This window comes from Lontra canadensis, unplaced genomic scaffold (assembly GCF_010015895.1).
Source record: "Lontra canadensis isolate GAN:19392208 unplaced genomic scaffold, GSC_riverotter_1.0 scaffold46, whole genome shotgun sequence".
NCBI lineage: Eukaryota > Metazoa > Chordata > Mammalia > Carnivora > Mustelidae > Lontra > Lontra canadensis.
The window spans coordinates 10,941,179-10,949,562 of NW_022631040.1; positions in this window are offsets into that span (position 1 = coordinate 10,941,179).

An 8,384-nucleotide genomic window follows, 5' to 3' on the forward strand; every position below is an offset into this window, starting at 1 on the left:
CAACTTCTGCAAAATAGTTCAATTACTAGATTTCTTTTACTTATTTTATTTTAAAAAGGTTTTATTTATTTATTTCAGAGAGAGAGAGAAAGCGAGCATGAGTGAGGTGAAGAGCATAGGGGAAGAGCAAACAGACTTCACTAAGCAGGGAGCCAGACAGAAGACTGGATCCCAGAATTCCAAGATCATGACCTGAGGCAGAAGCTTGACCAACTGAGCCACCCAGGCACCCCTAATTACCAGTTTTTAAAGAGAAAATGGCACATGGATGCTTACTTCCTACCCATTTAACATAATTAAACATTACTTGAAAATGGTTATAATTTCAAGGGATTTATTACTTAAAACGGAGTCATCCCTTTGATATTGCACACGGGAATATTCTAGAGGGGAAAACACACACACATACACACACACACACACACACACACACACTTTGTTAATTAGCAACCTGGGCCACTGTTTTTCATCAATGGATGATTTTTTAAAAACAACCTTTGCTTTTGTATAATATGAGAAGAAAAGAACTGAATAAATCTCTTGTATTTAAAGGTCCCAAAATGGCAACTTCTAAGAAGTACGATAAAAATAGTCACTTGCTTTGGACGCGTAGGTAACATTTTATTACCTTTAATAAATAAAAGAAACAGTGACAAATGTAATTCACAGTCACACAGAAGCCTTCCTGGATGCGTCAGGGCTGGGATGGTGTAACTAAGCCAATGGCACACCTAGACTTCCTTCTAGTTGAACCTGGCCATGGTTCCAGTTTCCTGAATCACAGGCAGCAAGAATAAAGTTACACTTTCTGACACGTGCAGGTCAGTCCACTGTGGAAACACTTAAGTTTCTGGTGGAGATAATACAATTGACTAATCTGGGAGAAAATTGCTACTCATTTTTTGAGTTGTTCTTAGGAGATAAAGAACCCTCATTGATTTAACTGTGTTTAAGTAAGAATCAGTAGAGCTTTCCTTAACGGTTTTACTCATTTGGTAAAGAGAATGCAAATTCTCTTTTTGACAGCCTCTACCACTGGTAACCATCAATGTCAATAACTTGAAGTATCCCAAAGTTAATGAGTTTTATACGAATTAGATTATAGCTTTGAGCCTGCCTGTTTCTTCTTAGGCAAAACCCAAAGGAAAACTGTGTTTGAAACATCCCACCTCTTTGACATTCTACATGGTCTTGGGTAAATCATTGGACCTTTTTAGACTCAAACCTTCCTTCCTAAAAAAATGACCCGTAACTCTCTATTCGTGTACATTGTAGTGGTTTGTGGAAAACCATCTTGGTTGTTTTAGTTTTAAAATATGGTACTAATGAGTGAAAGGCCACATTGTTAATCTCTGGGTGGGCTATTTAACTTTGTTCTGTTACATGACCACACACTTTATCTTAACCAGGGACTTGGATCTAATAAAATATCAATTTGGTTCAAGTTTATTTCAGAAACTATTCTGATGCTCTAGTTTTATTCTGGTTCAGTGGTTTTCAAAATATAGGGTTGGTTTCTGTTCAGAAGTTCTCACTGGGCTTTAAAACAAACAAACAAAAATGTTGGCATTACTTCTTTGTAAATGATGCTCAGTTCAGCTCAGGGTTCATTTAATCAGAAATTCATTCCAACGTTGAGTATGAATTGATGTTATAGCTGAAAATCGTTCAATTCTCAGCTTCTAATCTTAAGTCAGATATCTCATACATAGAAGCTTCCAGGCACAAGAAGAATAAGGTAGGAGAGAATGGAAAGTTTCAGTGCATTTCTATACCCTACACCATAAAGATAAATCCTACTGAAAGTGGAAAAACCATGTCATGTTATACAAGCAGGACTTATGAGGACTTGGTCATAAAAGAAACTTTATTTCTTTCTCCCACAGAATCTTTAAACTGGCTCAAAGGGGGATATTCCTTCTCTAGCCTTAGTATAAAAACTCGAGCAGCCTTATGATTTCCTGGTCACCCTTAGAAAATATAGGAAAGGGAAATACACAATCTCAATTCAGCAATTAGTAATTAGCTATTGTTTCATTGTTCAAATCAGTTATTAGTTATCCAGGGACAGCCTCTTATGATAAGCAAAACTTTGCATTTGACTGAAATCTCAATGTTCTCCCCTCCTTCAGCTGGACTTCTGTGCCTGAGCTCTTTGTGGTTTAGAAGGAGTCGAGGATGCCTCTTCCCCTCACTCCCTGTTCCCCTTCCCCCATGTTTGGCCTCTCTGGCAAAAGAGTGGAGAATGTGTGTGGGCTGTGCAGGACAGGCCTCACAAACAAGCATTATGTGGAGATAGCTGTCCACTCTTGGCAACTGGAAGATTTTTAAAGCTGACTTTTTCTCTCACGGAAACTTGTGAACTTCAGAGAGACTTCAGAAGAGAGACTCTTCTACTTTGTTCCATGTCTCTGAGGGTCTCATATGTAATCTAAGTGAGAAAATCCACAGAAAACCATAGGTAGTACAGGAATAAACATATATAACCAGATGCATCCAAGTATAGAAGGGTGAAGAAACCCAAGTGAATGAAGACAGGAATTTGATAAAGGTTTTGGAGATGATAACCCTTGAGCAGAATTTAGTCAATGGAGGATGAGAACAGTCATTCTAGGCAGTGAAAACAACACTTAGATTGTCTGAGAGATGCAAGGAGGTATGACACATATAGAAGAATGTTTGAGTGACTTTCTCAAGGCAGGTAAATCAATCTTTAAAAGGAAATCAGAATGACTTGGAAGGTAAGAGGGCAATATTCATTATGAATACAAGATTTTAACTTGATTCAAGAGGAAACTGGAAGCCCTTTGGGAGATTTAAGAAAGAAAATTAGGTGATTAAAATATTGGGGAAGATGGGCTGGAGAATGTGTGTTAGGCACTAGGGAAGAGGGTATTTCCTGTAAGATGTTTGAAGAGCCAGGTCTGGTAAAAATAAAATAGTCTTGTGGAATCCAGATGGCCTCATATTTTCCAACTCAAAGAGATAAACAACAGTTTCCTTTGTATTTTTTCATCATTTTTAAATTTCTTCCCATTCTCCTATATTCTGATAAGTAGACACTTTCCCAGTGATTGGTGAAGAAGAGGGGTTGGGTATTTAACAAGTTCGCTATATGGTCATGCCTCTTTTCAAATAATGCATGGGTCTTACAAACATGTGGCTTTACAACCAAAAGTGGCATTTGAAGAATGTAATTTTTAAAGCCCCATGAGGAAGTGTTCATCAGTGTTCTATAGAAACGAAGAGAGCCTTCCACCTCACCTTGGACAATAGAACCACTTCCCTTTGGTGGAAGCATGTATGAGCGTAAACACATATCCATGTGTTTCGGGACATGTTTTAAAGTACTGCCCAGAGCCTCTACTCTCCAGGCGTGGTTTACATAGTTTCATCAGTCCTGTGAGCTATGATTCTCCTTGTCCAAAGAAACAAATTGAAGTTCAGAGAGAATAAGTGATTTACCCAAGCCACACAAATAAAAAATTGGAAATGCAAGGACTCAAATCCAGATTATCTGACTCTAAGTTCCAGGCCCTTTTTCTCGACACCAAACAATTGGCATAAACAACTATTCATATGTTAGTCATTGATCTTATTCTGTCTGCTTCATTTTATTAAATCATTACCCCATGTCCTGGGGACAATGCATGACTACACTATTAAGGCAAATTTGTTAATATGGACATGCCATGTTAAGTCACGAGGAGGCTAACTCAATTACCCTTCCTTTGATTGATTTTTGGAGGATACAGTGAACTTTTAGTTGTGGTTCGACTTACGACATGTTGTGAACATCAGTGCATACTATATTAACTGTCTAAAAAGAGCTGTAATATTTTAAATGCTTTTCAAAGAATAAAAATATTAATAACTTAATCCTGATAGCCACAATCATGGCAACCACCAAACAGTCCTTTGAGACTTGGGAATTTATGAAAGACATAACTAGACAAAGAAGTATCTAATGGGTAGGATATAGGAAGCGTTACTAAAACTTTCATTTATAATCTTAGCAATTTGAAGTAAACCTAGATAAGACAGCATTCTTTTTTTTTTAAGATTTTATTTTATATTTTTGACAAAGAGAGAGAGAGAGCACAAGCAGGGGGATGGCAAGCAAAGGGAGAGGAGAAACAGGCTCCCCACAGAGGAGAGGGAGCCTGATGTGGGACTCAATCCCAGGACCCTGGGATCATGACCTGAGCCAAAGGCAGTCACTCAGTCACCAACTGAGCCACCCAGGCACCCAATAAGACAGCATTCTATTAGCAAGTGCCACTCATCTGACTTTTCTCCTTCTAGGCATCAGAATCTTGATAAAAAAATATTTAAGGAGGACCAACCAAACGTAAACTACTATTTGATCAATTTTTTACCTTGAGATTCTATAAATGCTATAAATCAGTTATTGACATTGAGGGACATAGCATTCTATGGTGTACACTTGCATAAAATTACAGAGAAGTTAAAAAAATCACTCACATTACTTTTAGATGTGCAAAGAAAACTAATTTCTGTAGTTTTCTCTAATTCTATTCTTCCTTGGGAGCCTCCATCTCATGGTCAATAGGGAAAAAGAAATGGCATTCGATCAGAGAAATGTGCTCTCTCCAATAATTTATTTTATTGTTTCAGATGTCCCCTTCCTTCCACTGCTCCTCCCAGAAGATTTTGGCACATAAGTGGGGGTGCTTTGTGGCACCTTGTTCCCCAGTTGTGGAAAGGATGGAAGCTATAAATTTTGGATTCCTGTGCTTTCTAAGTGAAGTGGCTATTCTGGCTGGTTCCTGGGACTAGTGATGTCTGAAATGAAACTGAGATTGCCTGACACACTGGCATTTGCCTTGGCAGTCAGTGACCTCGGCCATTTGTCCCAGCCTTAGAGTCCCCAACATGTGGCAGCATCTTTTCTCTAGGTCTCTGTCAGTCCCTGTACTTCTCAGCACTATGTTCTCCATCACAAGAACACATAAGAACTCCTAAATTTCTTCTGTATCACACATTGCCTGAGGAGCCAGGATACTATGTGGGGTTCATCTATCTAGCTATCACCGCCCACCAGTTGTGCTATTTTCCTCATGGTGATGAGATTGCACCATGGTCTGAAACCCTCATTATTTTACTCTCTCCTTATCTCCTGATCTCCTGCTTATTAATTTGAATATTTCAACCATAGCTCCACCTTGGATTTCCATCGTAATAAAGAGAAATCAAGGATATAAGAATGCCTCCACATTCTACTTTCAACTCCCTTCTTCCCACAACTCACTTGGATAGAAGAGTTGGGGTTTTCACTTCTTTTTCTTTGGTAGACTTCTCTCATGTAAAACTCTGTGATTAAATCAGCTGGGCTTTTGATATGAAGGAATCTAAAGATATTTAAGAACCTTCTCTCTCCACAACATCTGGCATTCTGAAGGTCTGCATTGACACCCCAAGACTATGGATGATGTCGTCTTTGCTATATGTGATAAGACATGGCCCAGCCTTAGTGGCAAAGGTTGTGGAAGAACATTATCTATAGGGAAACAGACATTAGCTTAAATCCCCCTAAATCTCATCAAACCTCAAATAATAAATACATTAATGTGAGATTTTGATAGAAACTTCCAGCTTCTTCTCACCAAATTTCTTATGTAAACTATTGGCTAGTATAAGTCAAGTGATTGCCATCTTCTCACCTGGCCTGTTCTCTTTTCCTAATTCTGATGATACTTTTCTGTGTTTCATGTGATTTTTGCTTGTGGCCAGTCTGCACAATGTGAAGTTTCTCCCTTCTTTCCCTTATTTCCCTTTCTTATCTTTCTTTCTTTCTTGTCTTTCTTATCTTCTTTCTTTCTTTCTTATCTTTCTTTATTTCTTCAACTAATTTTCATTAAAATGATATTTTATTTCCATTTATAAAAAATAATGCATGTCATTTATGGGATATTCTTAAATATAGAAAGGTACAAAACAAACTAATAAAAATTTCCCTATTCTGATTGCTGATGTGTATTATCCTTCTAAGCCGAGTTCTCTTTTCCCAACAGACAAAATCAAAGCTGTTGTAAATGCTTTTAGGAAGAGGCACAAGCCAAGTTAAAATGGTTTCCATGCAGTAGGAAGCAAACACAGATTTTTTTATTTCCTAGAAAACAACATTACTATATTAGTAGCTCACTAAATGTTCCTGTTAATCTATTTCATGCTCTCTGATACATACATGAAAACTTGCAAAAGGGACTATAATACTTAGAATTAAAACCAACTTTATTAAAATATTATTATCAAATGCACACATGCATATATGTTATAGCAAAAGATTATTCTTGGGCATCAATATGACAGTAGATATAGGAACTATACAGGAAAGTAGAAACAGGCTCTATGTCCAAAGAGCGCTAGGACTATGTCTATAGTGTCAATGCCTAGTGTTGTGCCTCACACGTAATAGGCATTCAGTACATTTTATTTTTGGCCAACTAAATGAAAAAATAATTACTCTTTGAGAAGGGAGAGGTGGTGGCAGTCATGTATTTTAGAAGATATTTGCTTGTTTCCGTGTAGACAAATAAATATTCAGATCAGTATACTTGGTTGCAAACAATGGAACTCATTCTGGCTATTTAAATAAAGTAAATTTATTGAATGATATGAGATAACTCAGAGAATATGATAGAGGATCCAGGATGGTGGGAGGAGGATAGAGGCTGGACAAGCCGGAACACACCCCAGTGGCAGAACTGGGCAGGTCCAGTGGTGACCACCATGGTCTGTACCAGGTGAGAACCTGCAGGATTCCTAGCAGATCCTGGATCAGAAGTGTTTCTTTAGTTCTTCTGCCACTACTGACTGAAAAAGCAATTCCAGAGAGCATCTCCTTCACGTTACTATCTTCCAAGGTAAAATATTGTATGAGTACATCTGGATGAAATAGCCTGCACCCTAGATGCAAGAAAGACTGGAAGAGTGATTGTCTGGCTTCCCCTTAGTGAAGTGGGATTCAAACACAGGACATCTCCCATATCTGCGAAAGCCTTCCAAAAGTTGTTGGGCTCTAAATTATGAGGGATTATTTTTTTACTCTTTATATAATTTTTAGAAAATAAAATTTAAAGGGGGAAAAAAGATAATAATCCATATTTTAAGGTGATAATGATTTTCAATGAGTGTTTATGAGTTCTCAAAACTAATATGTGTCTTGAGGTTGGGTCAAGATGGCAAAGTAGGAAGATCCTGAGCTCACCTCCCTCAGGACACACCAAAATCTCCAAGTACATATAGAACAAATGTTTATGAGACACAAACCAAGGATACAATTAAGGGAATAAAGAAAAAGCCACACTGACATGAGATGGAGGGACAGAGACATAGTCTGGTCAGGACCCACATATCCAGCCTGATGACCTGCATATAAGAGGAATACACACCAGACAGGCCCTCCCTGATAAAAAAGAGGCCCAAGCCCCATATTGAGCTTCACAGACCTGGGCACCTGCCCTGGGAGGAGGAGGTCGTTTAATGTCTGGCGTTGAAAACCAATGTGGCTTATGTCCAGGAATGCCAGAGGGTAGTAGTAAATTGAGATTCTGCTCTTATAGGTTATGCATAGAAATCTCACTTGCTTGGATTTCCAGAGCAGAGGCAGCAGTTTGAAAAGTGAAAAGTGCCTGGGTGATACAAGAACAAGATCCACTGACACATGAAGAAGAAGATCCACACGACTAAGGCATGTGGGGGAGGGGCCAGGTTCTTTTGGAATGTTCTCTGAGGACAAAAGCTCTGGTGGCACCTCTTCTCTTTTCTTTTTTTCTCTTCTCTTCTCTTCTCTTTTTTTCTCTTCTCTTCTCTTCTCTTCTCTTTCCCTCTCCCCTTCTAATTATCTGGCTAAGGGACATTTTTGGCAATCTACATCTACTATGGTAGCACTACTCATCCCTCCCTGGTGTTCCCATGTGGACTCACACTGCCCAATCTACTTGCCCAGCCCAGAGACCCTGCCAAGCAGCTCCTTGACCCATCACTCTCGGCAGGCACCCTCAGCTAGCACCAGAGCTCCTCTCAATTGCCCCTGCCCTGGGGGGCCAGCCCTGTCCACTAGAATGCCTATAACAGTTGCAGCCAGACTTACAGCAAGTCATGCCAGAGGCCTGCCGCACCCACCAGTGAGTCTGAAACGGTCATGGCCAGCCACTCTGCCAAATGGGCCAGGAACCAGTCCCACTCACCAGCACACCCATAGCAGTCACAACCAGGCCTTACAAAGAGCCACACTGGGAAACAGCCCTGCACACCAGACAGTCTGCATAATTTACAAACCAACCACATAGGCAGGTGCACACAGCCCACATAGGGGATCCTCCTGGGGCACCTGGTTTGGATAATCAAAGGGGTTGCAC